The sequence below is a fragment of the Dermacentor albipictus genome, chromosome 6 (assembly GCF_038994185.2).
Source record: "Dermacentor albipictus isolate Rhodes 1998 colony chromosome 6, USDA_Dalb.pri_finalv2, whole genome shotgun sequence".
NCBI classification, from domain to species: domain Eukaryota; kingdom Metazoa; phylum Arthropoda; class Arachnida; order Ixodida; family Ixodidae; genus Dermacentor; species Dermacentor albipictus.
Genome location: NC_091826.1, coordinates 81,593,288 through 81,617,172, shown reverse-complemented (window position 1 = coordinate 81,617,172; position 23,885 = coordinate 81,593,288). Strand labels below are relative to the sequence as shown.

Below are 23,885 nucleotides of genomic sequence, written 5' to 3'. Positions count from 1 at the left end.
AGGAGGCGAGGCAGAGAATCGGTAGAAGCGGAGTAATCACGAAATCAGTGCACAACAGCCTCAGCGCTCTTCGCTCGCAGTTACCCTATGGGGCGGACGGTTGGGAGAAGGAAGACACTACCTTAAGGAAATAAACGTGAGGAAACGCTACTCTGGACACAGACATGACACCAGTTGCAGAAGAACTGAAGTAATTATACGTTTCTGCAATTTCTAACAAAAAATCCATGCAAATTTGTCAACTGGACAACTGACGGACGGTTTGTAGATGCAAAATCACATTAAATAACCACAGGTTCTATGCAACACTATAAGCAAGCGGTCACACGTCAAATCAAGATTTCCGTCCTATGCGGCTATAGCCTTGCTCGACGTTGCGCGTTCGATCCCCACCATGGCAGCCGATTTCGACTGCAGCGACATGCAATAGCGGTCGGGTACTTACGTTTAAGTGCACATTAAAAAACAGCTCGGTACGAAAATTAATCCGGAGTCCGCCTCCACGGCGGGCCTAATAATCCTATTGTGGTTTTGGCACGCAGAGCTCCGCCATTCTTCCACCAATTCCGTTGCCGTGCGATGTGCCATGTGAAGCAATGACAGTGCTCAACCATCTCATAGGTTATAAACAATGATGCAGAACCACGCCTTAAGCAAACACGTCTCGGTGTATGTTCATTGCACTACGCAGACAAACAGCAGTGATGCCCGCAAAACAACATTTTCCACCAACTCACTGCTCTCGTATTGCAGTAAACGCTGAAGGTATTAGTGATTCGCAGTCACCATAACCGCTGTTTATCGCCACTCAAACTAAACAACACAGAAAGATTCCCAAGCCCAGCAGGAATTGATTTTTACATGGATTCCCAAAATGCGCGGGATCAACATACTTGTACTCCTTATTCTTCTGTAGCTGACAAGGCCCTCTAACATGAAGCAAGGAAGAGGTTGGCCTCGTCATGTAGGGCATGAGAACGCCTGCGAGACGCCATGCCCAGGTCTTCTCTGCCCGTTCGTGCATGAGCACGCACGCCGAACGTTTCTGTACTTTTTGTCTTGGAGCACATCGCTCACCCTCAATGATGTATTATACATATGCTATTGTTTTACCTCATCTCGTCTTCCCTGTCGCACCCTCTCCGGTGGTCAATCTTGTTCGGGCTCTATGCAAACGCTGGTGAAAGTCGCAGAAATTCCGCCCCCGTGGCCACGGGATGTACCAGCTCGTGACGGTTGGTGGCAGCCTTAGCAACCAGAACTCCCATTGTTTGCCCTTTCTGTCAGAACTCCAACCTTCCCTTTGACCCTGCCGATTTGGATTCTGGTGCGGATTCTCTTCCGAAACATGCACACTGAATACAATAAAGCAAGGCGAAAAGCACGTGTACAACATATTAGAACAATGTATGAAAATAATCCCACGTACAACACAATATACACAGACGCAGCCGCGTATTCGAACGTGCACTCGAACGCCAGTGATGCCCAAATGAACATCAGGAGGTAAGCAGTGGCAATCATCGACACGAAAGCACGGCAACAATTTACGGCTTCCGTTAGGGCAGGTACTCCCGCGGCTGCCGAAACTTTCGCCGTGGCAATGGCCCTCGCTCACGCGGAACGCACGCAAAAGAGCGTCACCATAATAACAGATTCACAAGAAGCATGTCGCCTTTTTCTCAAGGGCCACGTGACCAAAACATGTCACTCAATAATACCAACGAAATTCGCCCATCATCACCGTATCCTATGGTGTCCAGGTCATACAGGCCTTCAGGGGAACGAACTGGCCGATTCGCTAGCCCGAGGTATTATTAACCGGGCCGACTCGACTGGGACGGTCCCAGGTAGCCACTGTAATGACCCCAATCCAACGAATGCCCGGGAGATTCTCGCTCATCAGCGTGCAACCAGAAAAAAGTACCCTCCCCTCACCCACAACTCAGTGGAGAGGAAGCCGCCAGCTGGCGCAAAATTCAGACTGGAGTATTCCCCCACCTTAAATTACAGAATGCCATGTTCCCCACTCGCTACAGGCCCGACTGCCCGTGGTGCGGAGGCATACCAACACTACAACACATTACTTGGGATTGTGAATCACACCCGTTTGATAAAACACACCACACAATGGAGCAATGGGAGGCACAGCTAACCAGCTCAGACCTGGCGGGACAACAGTCCTTCATAACACAGGTCAAGCGGGCGGCCGAGGCCAGCGGAGCCTTGGACTAAAGGGTCTCCGACCACTGCACGTAAATCGTTTATCAATAAAAGTTTCTCTCTCTCTCTCTCTCTCCCTACCTTCGTTATTGTTGTGCTTTGACGCTAGTTGCTATAGAACACGTCCAGGCTTATTATCTACTTTCTCCCCCTTGGAAGGTGGGCGTGAGTGGGATACGCGCTCATACAGACGCTGCTAAAGATAACAGGTGCTGCCCTGAAGACTTGCCCCGAGGTCGAAGCCTTGGCTCCAGTGTCATTACTTGTTCCATTAGTACCAAGGAGGATTTTTATGTATCCTCCTTGATTAGTACTCGTCACCTCAATTGAACTTATTTCTTGTTCAGGCAGAGAGACAGAGCACAAGGTGTTTGTCTGGTACTATAAAACATTTGTGAACAAGGGAGACTGAAGCTTCATTTCGGCAACAAAGTGTGTCCTCGGCAGTGGACGAGAAGGGGCCCTTTGTTACAGACCATGATAGCTCAGTGGCTTATGGTGTCAATAGCAGCTATCCAGGAAGTCGCGGGTTCACACCCACATTGACCCTCGTGTACCGTGCATCATGGGTAGGTGAAAAAATCCCGAGTTAAAATTGTTATTGTGTCCCCTATACGACATGGGACCGTTTTTTGATCGTGGTTTTGGCAGAGGCACCTCGAGGATTGTAGTTGTTGTCCTTTTGTGAAAACGTTGCTCATTTCTTGACGTTGCGGAATGTTTCACCATTGCTATTTATTTTTCGTATGAAAATTTTGTATTGCTTGAGCAAAGCACTTCGATCTTCACAAAGGTTCTCGCATATACGAAGTCACCTGGGACAAAGAAATAATGAATGCATCCGGGCTATTACACGCCAAAACCACGATTACATTGGGAAGTACGGCGTAGTGGGGTCTTCGGATTAATTCTGACCACCAGAATATATTTAACGTGACCCCTGTGCGCGGTACACGGGCGCTAAGCGAACGCGGCAGGTGTGGGTCAAAGAGAAAGGGGCAAACAGTAGTGCGCCATACTGAGACGACATGTAACTGAGAGATGACTGCGCTCCTTGGGTTCACACGGGAAATGTCTGCGTTGGAACACAACGGAAACATGCTTATATTTTCTTTTTCATGGAACGCCGTTTGGTTGAAGGATGTCTCATCGAGTTTGCAATACTTCTTCATTTTTTATTATTAACGTCATAACTAATTTTTGTATTAGAATATATATTCGCGGTTCTTCGTTTATATTGTCAGGCGGTGGTGACGTTAAGAACACAGTAGCAATACTGTGAAAGACAAAACTAACTTTTACTCGGCGAACCTGTGCCCACAAAAACAGGCTACACTTATTGCACAACGATACCGGCGAACACGGTCGGCGATCGTCGAAAATCTGACCAGTGGGTCAAGCGCGTCCACTTTTATACATCCGTCGTCGAATGTTCCAGAGTAATCGCTAGGACCCGCGCGCCTTCTACAAAGTTCTACATTATTCGCGTCAAACACACATGCGATCAGACTACACAGGCCTGGTCACAGACAGCGGATGGAAGCATCGATAACATTCCAGAAACTTCCGATACATGCAGACGCGTCCTGCGCGTTACCACAACATTTGTTAGGTGCTGAAACGTGTCGCGCGATGAATACAAACAAGTACACGTGTCAGTATATAGATCCAAAGCATCAGTGGATGTGTGTATGGCCGAACAGAAGGCGAATGTTGGCATTCTTGATACTAGAGATTCTTTCAATGAATAAGAATGGCAGAGAAATATCATGCCGCCGTGAAGCTTTTCTGGGATGTTGTTTTAATCCGCGCAGCAATCGATGACTGGGTGCAACTCCCACGTAACTATGAACTTCAAAGCTGCAATGCACTTGGAGGTGGTTAGCGTCGACGCTCCTGTAAGTGGTTCAAGCGCTACAACAAAAGCAGAAGAGCAACAGAGAAAGTACTTTGGCTGCAATGGATACGACAACTTCATATATTTGACGCAACCAAAGAAACGTGGCTTTTGGCTATTCCCTGCGGTATATTTTATTGCTCATCAAGTGCAAAATGATGCAATTTTCATAGTGTTCCACTGTGCATCACTGCCTGGAATTAGTACCGCAGCGCGCTCATAACACGACGCATTCGTTGCTAACTTCAGCCGTTTTGAGCGTGGCTAAGCAAGGTGGCATTTTTCTATAAAAAAGTTGCGGCCGTAAGGAGCTTGTCGTCATTACATACAAGGTGTACGACGAGACGTAAATACATTTCAGCAGGTTTGGTTACTCTCAAAAGACTAATTACCAAAAATTCTTGATTAGGATTTGGTGTATATTTTGCGGGCAGCTCTTCATGTGAAAAACGTGTAGGGCGTCACAATTTATGAAACGCGACTTTCTTTTTCAAAATGCCAACAATCGCACGTAATTTAAGATATTCGTAAGCTAAGTTGAAGGCCATATCCAGGCAACATCAAGACTAAGTGCTTCCTGCTTCGTGTCAAACGTCAACGCCCTGTAAACAAATTTGGGACCAAGTTTGAATGACAGCACGCAGCAGCAAATCCCGACCCGACACACAGTGGCATGTCCTTGCCAGTCAAAGCGTGCCGTATCAGTAGGCGCCGCGATTGGCCGACACGTTCAGTTTCAAAAATCTTCACGGGGCGTTTCAGTTTCATATTGCTACCCTAACGATGGATTGAATACTGAAGGTTATGTAAAATGTATATTTATAAAAACAACTCCAGCGCCGGTAAGCTGAGCGGACAGCTCAAGACACCGAAGCAGTGCGTCTTATTCGTCGGGGCGCACCTGCGCGTGGAACAAAAGCAACACGCAGTATGCGTCTCATATGCATATTGTATGTGATACGCATGCAAATACATGCAGCGCTTGTTTTCGATATTGCCTGGATTTACCGTGGAAATTCGATGATAAATATGATGAATCAGGTGCTATATTCAAGACCGTTAAAAGAATTATTGTGCATTTAAATGTGATGGCCTTGAAATTCGCCATTTATACTTCTCCAAAGACAAAGATGTTATGAGGTGTTGAATAGTTGATTTTTTTTTCACAGTATCCTAAGAAGGCGTAGCGTATCTGTGCTTCGCCGTAGAGCCGTAATTTACAAAGAAATTTCATTTTTTTAATGCGCAATCAGCAGCACACGTTTTAACGAAAAAAAGATGCCTCATTTATTGCAACAGATATGGTGTGGGTAAATCGTATAATCCTCTGGCCGGCGTTCGAGGCAAGGTTCAGGGGCAAATGATGTGGCGGCATCAACGTCAGTGTTAACAGCCGTAGCAGGGTGCAATCTATCCTTTCGTGTAGCAAAACCATGGTCCCGGTTCAATATTCCCTTAGCACTCAAGCTCTCATTCTGTCTGACCAACAAAGGAGCATACTCTCTGAAGCCGTGCTGATTCATTAAAACGACATTAGTTCTACGAACTCACCTAAACCCTCCCTAGAACGAATGTGTCATTTTTGTACCTGTGAGTGGGAAGCTGGGCGCGCATTCTGCTCACTGCAACTTTCTCTCTCTCTCTCTTTCTTTGTCCTTTCGCGTCCTGCACACAACCCAACGCCTGGCACAACCGTGCAGCGTCCTCCAGCGTGTACGGATTCTTGAGAAAATCATTTACGCCCTCGTTTTCGCTTTTGCACACTGGCAGTTTCGACAACTGTGGCGAAATGGATTCTTTAGTTCATCTTGGATGGCATTAGCTGAGCGCGGAGTAAAGACGAGGAAAAAAAGGTCTCCTTTTTTTGTCCTCGTATTCACAACGCGTTGAACTAGAGTCCCGGGAACGAGCGAAAAGGGCATGTTCACCAAACACTCTTAGATAATAAATGAGATGTGAAAAAATAGACAAAGTTTTTTTTTCTTCGCACAACACTGTTTGCCGTTGGCCGGTGCCATATTCTGACTTGTGGCATTTTCGTTCTTTTTTCTCCGAGCATCGTCTATCACCGCGTTTTGCAGCAACGAAACTCTGCTAACGTTAGCGCTAGAACCTCTGTCTCCTATCAGCCGCACATCAAAAGGTATCTCAAGTGTCTCTCAGCCTGACTGCGCAGAAATGTTAACGAAGGTGTCTTTCCAGTAAGCCTTCTTCAGTTTACTCTCCTATACAGAGCATCCAGATTTTGACGCACAAAAAAAGTAAATACAAGAATGTGCGCCTGGTGAAGATATATGTGCTATGAAATATTAAATATATCCAGTCAAATGCGCTTGTTCTTAAGTATCTTTTTGAGCAATCTTTTAAAGCAATCTTTTAAGTAAAAGCGCTGCAGTGACTACTTGTTCTCGTATGTTCAACTATGTGATTTTTTTGAAGGGGGGTGCCTGTCTATAAGTGTCTATGGATGGTACAATTGCTTTCAATTTTCGATTACCCATCTAGTTGTCAATTGTGCTGACAATCGTGCCTTGTGCTGCGATCTGCTAGCCTCCTGGTTACCTCCGATGTTAAAACGACCGCTCCGGATGGCGTCTGTTCCAGGTTCGAATACCGGGCCAGGACACATTTATCCTCACCTGCGAAGCGTCCTTTCTGACTAACCCCCATGGGTTTCCTTTGAAGCTTCACGTTACATTCGGGTGGATGAACATTTTTTTTTTCGTTTCAGGATACTTCTTTCACTCTACGGGATTCCACTGAACTGATTTGTCATAAAGAGTGTCTGTATTGACTGTGACCTTCGCCTCAGGAAATCGCGGTTTACGGCAGTGAAATATTTCTATATCCGCTATTAATGAAACAATTCGAAAAATTCTTGCATTAGAACGCTCCATAGAGGGCACGTAACAACTTCCAGTCTATGATCATAATTTCCTGTGTCGCCTGTTAGGGTCCTTTTATGCACACTACGTGTTATACAATTTTTGTTGTTGTGCGTAATTATTTCAACACTGTAAGTCCTCATCTCCTTGTATGCTCATCGAAGTCTACATCATGGCCGTTTGCGTGTGTTTGTGGCTGTTTATGAACTCATTGTGGTTCAACTTGCATTTGACTTTTACTCTGTGATGTTCATAGGCGTATAGGGCTGTGCTGTGGCTTTCTCACCCTATGAAGTGATTTTTCTTTCTTTTTTTCATTTTCCAACGTATCTTTATTTATATCGTTGTTTCTGCTATGAGAAAAGGAGTAGCCGTCACCATTATAAGGTGACTACGTTTCTTTTTTATTTTCATTTATAAAAAGAAGGTGAAGGTATGACGGCCGCCATCTTGCGCGTAGTTGAAGTTCTCCCATCACGCACTGTTACTCAGCCACGTTTAGAATAGTGAGACTGGTAGGCAATGTACAACTTTCAGAAGTTCTTGAAAGCCTCAACCGGCCTGCAGAGGAAATAAGCAAGAGACGTTTAAAGCATTGGTAGAAAAAACGCAGGAAAGAGATTGATTCGAGCGGATCTGTAACAACCATAGGCAGCGGTACAAGGTAGACAGAGCAGTTTTATCAAGAAAAATAAAAGATTGGATAGGCGTATACAAATATGCTATGATGAAATGAAAACATGTATAGCTTATATGATACTTTCAACAATTGTTTGGTCGAACCTTTCTGTATGTACAGTGCTGCTGATGTCACTGTCGTTCTTCACGTGGCTGCCGTGTGAGTGCGGGCCACTGCTTCAAAAAACATCTTGGTAGATGGTCTGCAGACTGCAGTGCTCTCTACCTTGGCGAAACACCACACTTCTAATAAAAAAGACAGAAACCTTGAGTGGCGTTGATCATCACCTAGTTTGCGGGTGGTACACATGACAGCAGCTGGTCACTGAGGGAAGGCGACGAGAAAAACTCGTTCGGACATACCACGTCGAATGTGCACAATGCCGTCTGGCGTCGCAATTAACCTCTGACAGCTGCAATTAAACGTGACTGCTCTCCAAAGCATTGCAGAAACTGCAGCGCTTGCTTTCAACTAACGTGCGAGTGCAGACGGGACGTCGATAGAACTGTAGAGAGGAGGGAGTACGAGAGGCGTGCTGGACACCGAGGCGGGGTTGGGGGAAGGATGACGTGAGAAGGCAAGGAAACCCTACTACTATACGACCCTGATTGCGGGAAAACTGGATAAGCATAAGCCCGATGCTTGCGTCGGTGGTAACGCAACTTTGACGTCAGGCGATTGGAATAAACATATTCGAATAGTTTTACGTTAATGGTACCCAATCCAGATAGCTTCCCATACACCGATTCGCCAGTGTGTGGCATCTGCATAATTTCCCTTTCGTTTAGCGTTCTGTAATGTACGCGCCCGCTATAGGTAGGTTCTAGGCTTGAAATGTTAAATGTAGCTTTATGCCTATAAACACATAAATATAAAGCGAAGTAAATTGCTATAGACCGCAGTAAATGTCTAGCGCTTTCTGCTGACACCTGAACCCCGGTCAGCATTGGATGAGGAGTGGGGATAAAAGAGAAGGGGCAGAGTATAGTTGAGATACTGGGCAGAGATAGTTGAGTATATTTGAAATACGAAAAATTTACGACAGAGTGCCAAAGTAAAAAAAAAAGAGTTGGTTAGTCGAGTGACTTCCCGGAGAAGGTTGTCACCGGTACGGTTACGTTCGAAGAAGTGGCAGTTCTTTTGTAAGCTATCCTGGACCACATGCACGTGCACAGAAATTAGAGTCGTGTGCCCCGCTGAAACCAGCTTTGTTTCGACCACATGTGCCGCGTTACCTAAGGCCCATTCTCCTGCGTTCAGAAGCGCCCCAGCAAGGTCATTTTCATTACTTCGACTCTTTTGCTCGCCTTGCAGTGAGCCATAAAGGGTGCTTTTTATGTACATGCGCGACGGAAAGGCTTTGCGTGTAGTTATCTGAAGAACTGTTGGCCTTCTGCCTCCCGAAACAGATGTAGTGAATGTGAGGACCATGGGTTTTCTTTTTTCTTTTTTTTTCTAAACTGTTTGTAAAATGCATGATCATGAACGTTTATTTCGTTGGCGAACAAATGTTCGTAGGCCATCGGTCGTGTCCCGGTGCAACAGTACCGACTCCTGCAATCGCCAAAGCTACGGAGCGTTGACGTGGGCTAGTATATGTGTGAATGTCTACCTCCATTAATGCGGACTGTTCGTTGCTCTGCCTGACCATGGAACCGTTCAAATGTTCACGTTGTGCGGCATACAGTTCCGGCAACGGCGCTGAAGCATGTCTCCTTGCCCGAAACTAACAATTCCTCATGATCAAAAATGCATCAGAAGTAGGAAGGAAGGAAGGTGAGGAGACTCTATCCACGTAAAGGTCGAGGTGAGCGGGCGCAGCTGGATAGCGTCCTCACTCTCCCCCTGCGGCCTGCTTCCCTTCTCGCGTGGCACACGACGTTGCCTTAATTCTCTCCCCTTCGAAAGACGTCGTGTGTAGGCAGAATGGTTTTTGGCAGTCGTCGGCGTCTCGAAGCATGCGGCCAAAGCACTTGCAATGCTTGCCATCGGTATACACGGGCGCCGAAATAGAGGTGTCATAACTAATGACATTTCAGTGCGTACGGCCCAGGCACAAAGCGGCAGCACTCCCGGACAGGAAGTCACGTGATAAAACCGGGATTGCCTCGTCGTGCCTGATTACCTCAAGCCAGCAATGGTGCTGGATTATTTCCTATTCCGTCGTCCATGTGCCTTTAGACTTCTGGTTCACTGATGGCTTGCGAACGGCTTTGAGAGAAATTCTAGAAGGATACTATTCATGTCATTTAGCACAGATGAACACGCAAACAATTGCAGTTGCGTTCTTTGCACCTCCTCGTGTACCACTTACCCCAACTATGCGTTCCTCAGTTATGATATCACAGAGAAATCATCCTCGTCTCATCTGCACCCGCCGCTTAAGAAAGTTCTCAAATTCATGAAGAACTCGACAAGCGAACACGCGAAGGAACGAATGCAACTCAAATAATACTGGTGTTGGGATGCGGAGCACGAGGTCGCGGGATCGAATCCCGGGCACGGCGGCCGCATTTCGTTGGGGGCGAAATGCAAAAGCACCCGTGTACATAGATTTAGGTGCACGTTAAAGAACCCCAGGTGGTCGGAATTTCCGGAGTCCTGCACTACGGCGTGCCTCATAACCAGAGAGTGGCTTTGGCACGTAAAATCCCATAATTTTGAAATAATACTGCTTGCATGTCACTGTATTCGCTGCAGCTAAAAACAGGAGCAAAAGAAGACATTATGATTTAACTGATAAGTGTCACTCAATGACATGATGAATATGCGCACGTGCGCACAAAAAGAAATGTTTATTATATGGGTTTGTTTCAACGTCTGCCGTCTGTAAATTGCTGATGTCCACTTATTTGGCTTTTTATCCAAATATATTGCAGTCGTGGAAATCTATCGCGGGACAGAAGCTGTAAATCCCAGTAGGGGTATAAATTTTACTAGAATACTAGTAGGGGTGTGCGAAATCTGTATAACGTATCTAATTATGGGCTTTTCGATTCGGTTGTCGAATGGAATGATCATTATTGGATTCGATTTGTCATTGCCAGTTTTCGATTGGTGTCAAAAGGTACTATTCGCGAAGGCCTACATAATAGTTGGTATAGTACACGTGGTTCGAATATTTTACTGGGATAGAAATCACGCGGACTTCCAGCGCACCTGGCACGCTGTCACGGGTGTACCATCTATAGAGAGCCCACTCGCATGGCATTGGAGGTCGCGTCATTCGAGTTTCAGAGCCGCGGTACAGCGGAATGATAAAGGAAGCGGTAGCGCAGAATGTACGCATTAGTAAATGTACGCGCACTCACCCCGGCTAGCACTCATTGCGCAAGCGTTATGATCACAGTGACCATCGCAAGCACTCGCGCATAGCCTTGCCCACAGCCCAAAGATGTTTTTTCAAGTTTCGCCGACAGCCGTTTTTCGTCGGTTTCCCGAAGGACAGCTTCCCTACCTCCCCATGACGCATGCAGGCGCCCAATGACATATCCTCACACGGGCCTTTGGAATAATATCACACGCTCTATAGAAGCAGGAGCTGCAATAATGGATTACTTCCAAATTTACTTCTTTCTAAAAGTCATCAGTCTAAATTGCCTCAATTGTGCACGTGTTGTTCACCTTTTTCACGCTGTCCATGGTATTTCTCTCTTTTTTGTGTGCTGGATTCGGAGACTTTAGATCATATTGTTACATGTTGAAAGATACAGAAGATAGAGGCTATGCACGCGCTATTTACACTGTAGCCAGGCAGCCAGGTTGACGCTCGCTCACGCCAAGGGCACCGACCAACTTCATCGTGGCTCTCGCGGCGGCTCTTGAGCATCGCTCGGTGATATCGTAATAATATGTGCGCAGTTGCGCCTGTAATTGCAGAACGGCTTCGCAAAAACAAATGGCATGAAACTCTGCCGCATCGGCTGCCATGTACCGCAACACGCAGATTGCAATCACTACAGTAATTTTCAAGGATACGATTACGTCCCGAAAAAGAAAGTGGGCAATGTGGGTGTTCCAGCATTATGCAAGGGCGATTTTTACGCGGGTAAATACGCTATATCTTTCTAGGAGAAGACCACCTACTGGAAATCAGGTGTTTAAAAACTTCCCTTGGCGTCAGAGGACGTGCATTCGGTTTGATGCGCCCGGCTCGGAATACTACAGGTCACTCAGCCATCAGCACTTTTCCCTGCAGTTGGGGAAATAAAGGCTCGCTCATTGTTTGTTGTTAACCATATCGCTCCACAGGCGTCGCGTAGAATAAGGCAAGTACAGTACTCTACCAAAGCCATAGCATGTCAGCCCGTGGGGAAAACAAGTTTCCAGATATCGTCGTATGAGCCTGGGAACTAGGATGACTGGAGTCAATTATGAACAAAAATAGGCACCCATGACATTTCTGGAATCTTTATCTGCAGTAATCCGGGGCACAATAGCCCAACTTGCTGACTAGCAGGCATGTGGCCATGATTCGCCATACAGTGCACTGCCCGTTTTTTTATATATTTACTTCTTTCTTTTTTTCCCAACAGCCACAATTGAGTGAGCTGCCTTAGGACCACGTTGAAGGCCTGGTTGCACCCACGTGGGCTTGAAGCAGCGTAGGGCTGGCGTAGCGACGAGACTAAGCCAAACACTCGAATCTGAGGAATGAATCTATCCGCGTTTTGCCGGTTTCGAAATGTTTAGTGGCGTTACATTTCAAAAATGTTGAAACTGACGTGAAATGGCTTGATATCTTTTTTGTCCAGATGGCGCCACCAGCAAAATCCTCCTATGCCATTAATTATTTAAATAAAATCTATTCTCTCAAGCACTGCTTAGTAAAACTAGTAAATGCTAGTAATTACAAGACATCGTATGGGTCCACTATAATGTGCAAGACTCGTTGTGAATTAGCATGCATATGAAAAAGAATGACAATTTGACGGAGCGGATGAGCAGAAAAACTTGTTAAATTTAAATTCGCAGCTTCTTGTAGATACCTAAATCAGCATATATCAATTTGCTCTTCATAAAATTATAGAGAAGGGCTTGCTGCTTGGTCATTGAAAATTGCAAAGTTTCAGCTTGAATAGTTTCGCCTCTCCTTCGGTGATGCCTGATCAAGTATAGCAATAAATGTCAATGCCTCATCAATTATTCACTAGAACACAATTCAACTTCGCATAGATAATATGTGCACATGTAACCTAGAAAAGCACTAAGTTTTGTTGTTCTGCGTTCAAAAGGGAAAAATAATTTCATTCATGAACTTTTGTCTCGCCCATACTCATTAGGTCCTATTAAATTTGTAATTTCTCTACACAGAATGTCTCTTCATGGTAACCTTGTATAAACTTTCATTTAAATGCACTGCAATCTTCATTTTGTTATGCTGAATACTTTTACTGGAAACGCAGTACGAAAATTGCAAAGCAAGAACGCCGTTTTTGTCACAAACTCTGTTGAGCTGTGCCAGGTAATGCTTCCGGCTAGGCGATAATACTAGCATTCAATAGAAAGCGCACAAAGCCGGGGCTAGCTTTCTAATGAAATATAATTAACTTCCGTCCAATGAGCGCAGAAAGCACAGTGCGTCCGCAATTAACTGTGAAGCGCGTGACACCGGTGTGGGACCGTGTCAAAAGTGCAGACGACACCTCGGAGACGGATGCGCATCAAATCGACACTTTTGTGCCCGTCGCATCGACTGCATTTCGACGTATATCAAACCAAACACTAAAGCTGTCCCTTGCAAACAATTTCTACACTTCACTAACATATTGTAATCTAAATAAACAAATATGCGTGTAGCCACACTAGCTTATTGTCGCTAATAACCTGGTTTAATTTGTACCATGTCGTATAGCAAGTCACGTCATGTTCAAGTGCAAGCCGTCGCCGGCGACCTGAACACATGTGCAATCATCACTCAAGCCGAGTAAATTCAAAAGAACATTTTCTTTATTGTCGGACTGCCGAGTAGCTTTTAAGGGTGCTTCGAAGGCGCTGACCGTAGCCGAACGAACTGCCGCTGTAGTCGCCGTTCTTATGCGTCATATGCGAGATCAACCAGTCAACCATCCTGGACGGAGTAGAAAATATTGATCGGTCTTGCACCCTGGGATGTCTTTCCAGCAGAGAGTACGGGTCATTGGGTTGAAGCGGCATTCGTATAGGCAGTGGGCCTCCAGATCTCGGAGTTCGACCTTGCACCGGCAGCCAAGCACTCCGTAGACGCAGTACACCAATTTGGTGGAGATACTCGTTGGGCAGGTCGCATCACCCAGAGCAGGATCGGAGAACGGGACCCCATCCTTGGGACAGCAGCCACTGCGGAACATCCTTAGCGCACTGTTGTCCTGGTGCGGTTTGTCGGCGCTGTCGTAGGCGATATACCAGCACACCCAGCACACGGCGTGGCCGCAGGGAAGCTGCCTGGTCCGGTCAGGAAGAGCGCCGCAGATGGCGCAAACGCAAGATGCGGGCAAAGGCTCCAAGAAGGAGATGCGTCGCATGTCCAAGAAGGGGCACTCTGTAAATCCTTGCAGAACATACGTAATCGGTGAAGGGTTCCTTCCGCGTTGGGTGTCGTCATGGTGTGCAGCAGTTTTCTTTCCCGGGCATTCAGCAAAACGGTTCGGCGATGCTGCTTCAGTCGTTTGAAGGCCTTCACCCTCGAGGACGACGTCATCGTTGGTCGTCTGGACGTGATCGTGGGAGGCGCCGGAAGGCTTCGAAAAAAGCCGTCGAAGCCTCCTTCTGCGCGGTTTGCCACCATCTTCGACAGCTGTTTCTTTCTCCGAAGAATGGGAAGAGCTATTCACCGATGCTCCACGAGCCACAGCTTCAGAAGTCGGGTGCTCGTACTCACTAGCGAGGACAACTCTGTCGTCGTTGCTCCTTGACTCTGATCGCACCATGACTGGAATTGTGCTTCAACGTCGACGTGGCTGCGATGCGCTTCAGTCACTCGTCTCGGCAGGTCAGAAGCTGCTGGCTGTCACCGTCGTGGCTTCGAAGAGATGCGTTGCGATTCCGATCGTCGAAACGTGCACGATGAAATTATACCCCAAACAGTGCAGCTGAACTGGCTCTGAAATCACTGCGTGCTTGAACTGCCTCTCGAGAGGGTGGCGCTGTCTTTTAAAGTCTCCGAGGTGCTCTGTGCCTCCACTTTCTGAGGAGTAGTGGGAAGGAGGAGGAAAGGGAAGGAGGCGGCTATGGATAGTCGTTGATTGGCTTTCACGACGTGGAAGGGTGGTCCGTAAGTGGTCACGTGGTTGTGCGTTTACGTGCGCGAGTACCCGAAATGGAGAAAGCGAGAGGGGAGAGGGTGAAAATAAACACTCGGGAAATCCGTGAATGTGTGCAAGAAAGAAAAGCACGTGTGACACATTCCGTATACCCATCTATCTATTGTTTTTTTTTCTTAACGCTCTTATGTCTTCTCTGAATAAAAAAAATTAATACAGTTCTTTTCTTATTTTGCCCGAACGGAAAAGGCATCACAACTCGCGCGATATTTGCTGCGGTGGGTCGTGAGCTAGCGGAGGCCTACACAGCGCCATAATCTCGGATGGCTAAATAGTCGTCTTATGGCGTGCGCTTCAGTCTTGATTTAGCAAAAATGGAAACACCGGGCTACAACCCTGAAACCACAAAGCTCATGCTGTTTCCGGAAACCTTTTACAGGAAATAAAATGGCGAGCGTCTGTGCGTGAGTTTCCTGACTCGTTCAGTCTTTAAGTCATTGGCTTTAGGTAATGATGTTTGCGCAGTAAGTTCGCAAATTGTATTTCACTTTCCCTCCTTGGGAAAACAATTTCATCAATGTAAATATATGACAAAACAGGGGCGAATGGTGGCGTGTCACTAACACGTGCCTTTTTTGCCGGTAGAAGCTGCAATGACTTGGTCTGCATTTGCACAAGTTGGTAGGAGTGTCCCTGCTGTCCTCTACTCCTTCTACGTTCATGAAGTATAATTTTAACGGCATAATTCGTCCGCAAACGTATGTCTAACGCTTTATTAAAGGGTCTCTTTTTTGTGGAGGTGTTGTTGACCTCCCTGCGTTTGCAACTGCTACTCAATCACTGTGTCTGATTGCACCATATTCTATTTCACTAAGACAATACCAAATCAGCAATAAAAATTAACCAGATGAAAATGTTGCAAGGAGCTGACACATATGAAAAAAAAAATATATGGAAGTATACATTACGCTATAATGGCGTCGCTAAAAAAGATCAAGAAAGGCTTGGTTCACAATGACCACATGTTCTTGCACTTCGCTTGGGCAGAGGAAATGTCTGCTTAGAAAAGTATTCCATACGATCATCCCAATCGATTGACGAGGATTGTAAATTAAAATGTGTTCACCTTGTAATACCTGGCCTTCTGCCGGCACAATGATGCCTCAAAGGCATAAAGACTGCAGATTTGGGTTCTTCCCAATTTCAATAGTAACAAAATTGAATTCGGGTGTTTATCGCGAAACTGCAGAGCAATTTAATATCACAGACTAAGCCTTCGCTTCAATGAAAGTTTTCAAGTACGCATGACATCTTCGATCATCGCAGGAATTTATATCTCCCAGCTGCTGCGGTGACTTTTCAATCACTTTCAGTTATTTCTTTTTTTTACGAAATAATGTTTCCCCCTCTATTGTATTCTTTTTCGCATTCAATAAGGCCGTTTTTAACAGAGATCACATATACGTGGTCTTGCACAGAATCATGCCTAATTCCAGTCAATATGTTTATTTCAAAAACTTTCATCAAGTATTTCTTTAATGCAATTAATACCTACGCTTGAAAAGGTTGGCGAGATATATTTCGCTTGAGAACTCTAATTACAAATTTATTTGTCGGCGGTGAGTTTTAGTGCACTGGCTATGTTCTACTTAATACAGATAGGTATATTATACACGCCTAGTAAATCTGATGACAGTTGGGAACAGTTGGATCAGTAAGTTACTGCAAAGGCTCTAGTTTACCCTGGAACTTTGATCTCCGTATGGGAATCTTAGATAATGTTTCTCCTGTTTGTCTGACATTTTAAACAAGATGCCTTGTTCAGTTTGCCAAATGTATCGTGGACGCATTGTAGAAGACCCTGGGTGCATGACCAAACCACGTGGCCAGAGCGTCGTCGCTGCAAACGACCGCACCAAGATGCAGCCACTGTTTTTTCTTTATCAACTTCTCTCAAGGCAATTTCTGTAATAGCATCAAGAGGTCTCAGAGATATATTAACCAGGCCTACTGGTTATAATTGTGCGGTTATTTTTACAAACACACTCAAGAGCTCCCATCTAAATGTTTGCACCTGCTTGTTCCAGTGTATTGTACTTTTGGATGAGATACGGCTGTATATATTTGCTTTATTCAGTTATGTGGCCATATTTTCTACCTCCGTGAGACCTAAAGTTTGAATGTATAATGTGAATATTTTTACTTCATTGCTGAATGTAAAATTTGCATTCTACAGCTACAGTTGTGTGGTTGACATAGCGAATGAGTTCCCCGGTTTACTTATAACAGAAATTTCAGTATTGCTATGTCTAGTGGTATCGGCTCATAGCGCCTGTTTTTGGTACTGTTAATATGTCGTTTTTACTTTTACCTGACATATTTCTTCTATTCTACAACTGCTTGGACCAAGGCTGCTGCAAACCGCGACACCTAATCTTTTCTTTTGTTTAAATGTATATTTCTTTGTATTTTGTCACAAGCCTAGTCTTCTCCTTTACCATCATACCCAGTTTACCCTTCCTTTATTTATTCTTTAACAAAAATTCCTTAAATTCTTGGCATATGGCATGTTCCTTCCCTTTCTCCTTATTTCGTGGAGATACGTGGATGCATTCTCTTTCCAACCAGTTCTCAGCTGTACTTTTCACGGAACGCCGATTGCTGGAATTCAGTTTCCTTGCCCAGGTTGCTGTCCCTTACAATGTGGCTCTCATTTACGCAGAAATTCACGGCTGGCTCACAATGCCGAGTTAACAGTGGAATTCAAACCTGCAAGGCACTTGAAGTTCGTCAGCATTGCCCCTTTTGTGGCCGTTTCTCACTGCCAATCTACAGAATTCAAGAGAGATTTTCTGAATAGTTCCTACTTTCCCTGCAAACCAAGCACACTGGATGGGCGCAAGTTACGTATTCCTGGTAAAAAAAAAAGAAACACCATGTCACGGTTCACTGTGTGTGGCGATGAAGGAAACGGATGCCAAGTGACTGTGAGGCGACGTGCCTATTCGTCACGCTTGTCCGTCGGGTTTCTGCGACGGGATTGTGCGCCAGTGCAAATACGACTTTCTTTTTTCCTACGTTCTCCCCATCTTCGCCACGGTGTGGTTTTAACGCGAAGATTTTTTTCCCTGTTCCTCCAACTTTTCTACTGCATGCTCCTGCATTCTCGCACGCAGCTGCGGGTGGGGAAAGGGGTGTTCAGAGCGTGCATATATAGACCTTTTCATCGGGCGAGGAGGATAGGGCGCGCGGAAAGCCTTTCCTCCTCTCTTGCTTGGGCGATCCGACGCGGCGCAGCTTGTAAGTATTGCTGTCGCGTGCTGCGGAACGATTTCGAGATGTTTTAGATCGTACTTTGTGAACTTTACACCATGTCAGTTCATATAAGGTCGTCAGGGAAGCCTTTCGATGTATCGGTAACTACAGTTGGCGGAAATATCTCTTGGGGGCGCAAAAATGTGACGCGTTTTATCAGCCGCGGTGTACGCACATTATCAGTCGCGGTGTGTGTATTTGTTGTGAACTATTTTGCTTATATAGGTTTTAATTCAACAAAGAAAACCGGTGTCTCTGTATTAGCAGCATCAAATAGTAAATCTGCTCAATATCTGATCGCTTGGCGTGGGGAGTAAAACATAAAGCATAAGAGCGCATGCTCGTGCACGGCCAACCTAAGGCAACCACGAAGCATCTAAGCGGCAGGCGCAATCAAGTATTTGTGATGCACCGGCATCGTTCTCGCGCATTTCAAGTCTAGTAGGCTTGAAATTACCGTATGTGTACGCTAGCCTTCCTGCATGAGGCCGATGGCGCTGCTCAACACAGCGATTACTGCGGTTGGTAATCCAGCACGGTACATATGTAAGCTGTGCGCTTCGGCATTCCCTTTTTGGCCTGCATACAGCCATAATATATCAGGGATCGCATAAAAAGAATGCGATGCCTATTTTTGAGGACAAAGTTTCCGTAATGCGTGTGAGTGCGTCGTAGAGAACGGAACGAACGCAACCGAAAAAGAAATTCGGTTATCACCCTCTTTCTAGAAAAAGCAAGAGAAAACGGGCTAACGCCGCAATAGGGCCTCGCATAGTCATGCCGCACAACGTTTATAAATATATAACCGTTAATGCGCTATGCTTGGTCCATGCGGTATATAGAACAAAGATATATGTAATCCAGCACTGCTTAGGACGCTCGATCAGTTCGTAAACAGTCCCTTTGCTGGACAAGCGTAATTTAGACTGTAAGGTATGCTGCTATCACTTGCCAAAACTACTTTATTCAGGGGCGGAAACCTCATCCATCGAACCAAGTAGTCACGCAATGTAACCTGCAGCGAACAGTTTGAACGCTTGTCAAAGTATAACATCACAGCTCCTATAGTAGCAGAACGGTACCCACGCTCAAGCTGTTACGATCGTCGCGTATGTTTCGTGGCTCCTAAACCGCAGCTTAGAAATAGAGGGTGATACTGCAATAAGGTCACATTAGTGACTGGAACATTCAGAAATACACAATTCATCTCCGAGGCTGATTGTAGACTCGAATATGCGCGCGCACATCGCACTGCGTGTTCCGTCCACCTCAACGCCGGCAGAAATTCCGGCCATGACGCCTTAAACCACTTCAGCACGTCTCACAGAACCGTTTACCATGTAGAAGACGCACGTCATACTAAACAGGCCGCACGACGCCGAAAACAAACGCCAGAACCTGCCGCCGAGCGTATACCTGCCATGCAAAAGACCGCTTTCACCCAAGCCAGTATGGCGCTGCCCATAGGCGGCGCCACTGCGCTCACAATATGGCGGCACCTACGAAAAAACGGTCTATAAAGGTCGTCAGGGAAGCCTTTCGATGTATCGGTAACTACAGTTGGCGGAAATACGTGTTGGGGGCGCAAAAATGTGACGCGCATAAACAGCCGCGGTGTACGCGCATTATCAGTCGCGGTGCGTGTATGTGTTCTTTACTATTTTGCTTATATCAATCTCAATTCAACAAAGAAAACCGGCGTCTCTGTATTACCAGCATTAAATGGTAAATCAGCTCACTGTCTGATCGATTGGCGTAGGGAGTAAAACATAAAACATAAGAGCGCATGCTCGTGCACGGCCAACCTAAGGCAACCACGAAACATCTGAGCGGCAGGCTCTATCAAGTATTTGTGATACATTGGCATCGTTCTCACGTATTTCTAGTCTAGTATGCTTGAAATTACCATATCTCTACGCTAGCCTTGCTGCATGAGGCCCATGGCGCTGCTCAACACAGCGATCACTGCGGTTGGTGAGCCATCACGATATATATAGAAGCTGTGTGCTTCGGCATTGCCTTTTTGGCCTGTATACAGCCATAATATATGAGAGGGTTCGCATAAAAAGAATGCGATGGCTATTTTTGAGCGCAAAATTTCCGTAATACGTGTGAGTGCGTCGTTGAGAACTGAATGAACACAACCGAAAAAAAGAATTCGGTTATCATCCTTTTTTTTCTCTAAAAAGGAAAAGAAAACTGGATAACGCCTCACAACGTTTATAAATATATAACCGCTGATGCCGTGTGCTTGGACCATGCGCTATTTAGAACAAAGATATCTTTAATCCAGCCCCTACTACTGCTTAGGACGCTCGCGCAGTTCGTAAACGGTCGCTTTTCTGGACAAGCTTAATTCAGACTGTAAGGCGTGCTGCTATTCCTATCCAAAACTATTTTATTCATGGGCGGAAACCTCATCCATCGAACCAAGTAGTCACGCAATGTAACCTGCTGCGAACAGTTTGAACGCTTGTCAAAGTATAGCAGCACAGACCCTATCGTAGCAGAAGGGTACCCACGCTGTTACGATCATCCCATATGTTTCATGGCTCCTAAACCGCAGCTTAGAAATAGAGGGTAATACTGCAATAAGGTCACATTAGTGACTGGAACATTCAGAAATACACAATTCATCTCCGAGGCTTATTGTAGACTCGAATATGCGCGCGCACATCGCACTGCGTGTTCCGTCCACCTCAACGCCGGCAGAAATTCCGGCCATGACGCCTTAAACCACTTCAGCACGTGTCACAGAACTGTTTATCACGTATAAGACGCACGTCATACTAAACAGACCACACGAGTTCGAAAACAAACGCCAGAACCTACCGCCGAGCGTATACCTGCCGTGCAAAAGACCGCTTTCACCCAAGCCAGTATGGCGCTGCTCACAGGCGGCGCCACTGCGTTCACAATAGGGCGGCGCCTAAGAAAAAACGGTGTATAAGAAAATAACGTGGAAGAGAGGTGAGGCGACGCGGGAAACTCGTTTGGACATTTCTATCGCGTGCCACGTGCACAACGCTTTTTGGAGATCTGTGGGTGTCGTCTCATTAGCGTTTTGACAGCTTTAATTATCCGTGACCCCCCGCAGCGCTTACCGTTCTAATAACGTACAAGCCTCAAGGAGTGGTGAATAGAGTGGTATAGATGGGGCAAGGTGACGAGGCAGAGAATCGTTAGAAGAGGCGTAATCGCGAGATCAGTGCACAACAGCCTCAGCACTCTTCACTCGCAGTTACCCTATGGGGCGGATGGTTAGGAGAAGGAAGACGCTACCTTAAGGAAATAAACGGGAGGAAACGCTACTCTGGACACACACATGACAAGAGTTGCAGAAGAACTGAAGGAATTATACGTTTCTGCAATTACTAACAAAAACTCCATGCAAATTTGTCAACTGGACAACTGACGGACGGTTTGTAGATACAAAATCACCTTAAATAGCCGCAGGTTCTATGCAACACTAAGCAAGCGGTCACACGTCAAATCAAGATTTCCGTCCTATGCGGCTATAGCCTTGCTCGACGTCGCGCGTTCAACCCCCACCGTGGCAGCCGATTTCGACTGCAGCGACATACAATAGCGGTCGGGTACTTACGTTTAAGTGCACGTTAAAAAACAGCTCGGTACCATAATTAATCCGTAGTCCGCCTCCACGGCGTGCCTAATAATCCGATTTTGGTTTTGGCACGCAGAAACTCGCCATTCTTCCGCCAATTCTGTTGCCGTGCGATGTGCCATGTGAAGCAATGACAGTGCTCAACCATGTCATAGGTTATAAACAATGATTCAGAACCACGCCTTAAGCAAACACGTACGTCTCGTTGTATGTTCATTGCACTATGCAGACAAACAGCAGTGATGCCCGCAAAACAACATTTGCCACCAACTCACAGCTCTAGTATTGCAGTAAACGCTGAAGGTATTAGTGATTCTCAGTAGCATTACCGCTGTTTATCGCCACTCAAACTAAACAACACAGAAAGATTCCCAAGCCCAGTAGGAATTGATTTTTACATGGATTGCCACAATGCGCGGGATCCACATACTTGTACTCCTTATTCTTCTGTAGCAGACAAGGCCCTCTAACATGAAGCAAGGAAGAGGTTGGCCTCGTCATGTAGGGCATGAGAACGCGCCTGCGAGACGCCATGCCCAGGTCTTCTCTGCCCGTTCGTGCATGAGCACGCACGCCGAACGTTTCTGTACTTTTTGTCTTGGAGGACATCGCTCACCCTCAATGATCTATTATAAATATGTTATTCTTTTACATCATCTCGTCTTCCCTGTCGTACCCTCTCCGGTGGTCAATCTTGTTCGGGCTCTAAGCAAACGCTGGTGAAAGTCGCAGAAACCCCGCCCCCGTGGCCACGGGATGTACCAGCTCGTAACGGTTGGTGGCAGCCTTAGCAACCAGAACTCCCATTGTTCGCCCTTTCTGTCAGAACTCCAAATTTCCCTTTGACCCTGCCGATTTGGATTCTGGTGCGGATTCTCTTCCCTACTTCCGTTATTGTTGTGCTCTCACGCTAGCTGCTATACAACACGTCCAGGCTTATTATCTACTTTCTCCCCCTTGGAGGTTGGGCGTGAGTGGGATACGCGCACATAAAGACGCTGCTAAAGATAACAGGAGCTGCCCTGAAGAAGACTTGCCCCGTGGTCGAAGCCTTGGCTCCAGTGTCATTACTTGTGCTATTAGTGCTCGTCATCTCAATTGAACTTATTTCTTGTTCAGGCAGAGAGACAGAGCAGAAGGTGTTTGTCTGGTACTATAAAACATTTGTGAACAGGGGAGACTGAAGCCTCATTTCGGCAACAAAATGTGTCCTCGGCAGTGGACGAGAAGGGGCCCTTTCTTACAGACCATGATAGCTCAGTGGCTTATGGTGTTTATAGCAGCTATGCAGGATGTCGCGGGTTCACACCCACATCGACCCTCGTGTACCGTGCATCATGGGTAGGTGAAAAAATCCCGAGTTAAAATTGTTATTGTGTCCCCCACTACGACATGGGACCGTTTTTTGATCGTGGTTTTGGCAGAGGCACCTCGAGGATTGTGGTTGTTGTCCTTTTGTCAAAATGTTACTCATTTCTTGACGTTGCGGAATGTTTCGCCATTGCTATTTGTTATTCGTAAGAAAATTTTGTATTGTTTGAGCTAAGCACTTCGATCTTCACAAATGTTCTCGCATATACGAAGTCACCTGGGACAAAGAAATAATGAATGCGTCCGGGCGAATTACGGGCCAAAACCACGATTACATTGGGACGTACGGCGTAGTGGGGTCTTCTGATTAATTCTGACCTCCAGCGTATCTTTAACGTGACCCCTGTGCACGGGACACGGGCGCTAAGTGACCGCGGCAGGTGTGGGTCAAAGAGAAAGGAGGAAACAGATGTTCGCCATAATGAGACGATATGTCACTGCGAGATGACTGCGCTTCTTGGGGTCACACGGGAAATGTCTACGTTGGAACACAACGGAAACATGCTTATATTTTTCTTTTTCATGGAACGCCGTTTCGTTGAAGGATGTCTGATCGAGTTTGCAATACTCCAGTTTTTTTTATTATAAACGTCATAAATAATTTTGAATTACGATATCTATTCGCGGTTTTTCTTTTATATTGTCATGC

General features: G+C 46.0%; 1 long non-coding RNA gene across 1 annotated transcript in view; it reads right to left on the bottom strand.

Moving 5' to 3' along the window:
• Positions 1–7,381: 7,381 nt before the first annotated feature.
• The window catches only part of LOC139061242 (uncharacterized), a 146,085-nt gene continuing 129,581 nt past the window's right edge, over positions 7,382–23,885 (bottom strand). The window contains exon 3 of the long non-coding RNA XR_011515271.1: positions 7,382–7,566. This is a non-coding gene — a long non-coding RNA (uncharacterized lncRNA). The remainder of the gene's footprint in view (positions 7,567–23,885) is intronic.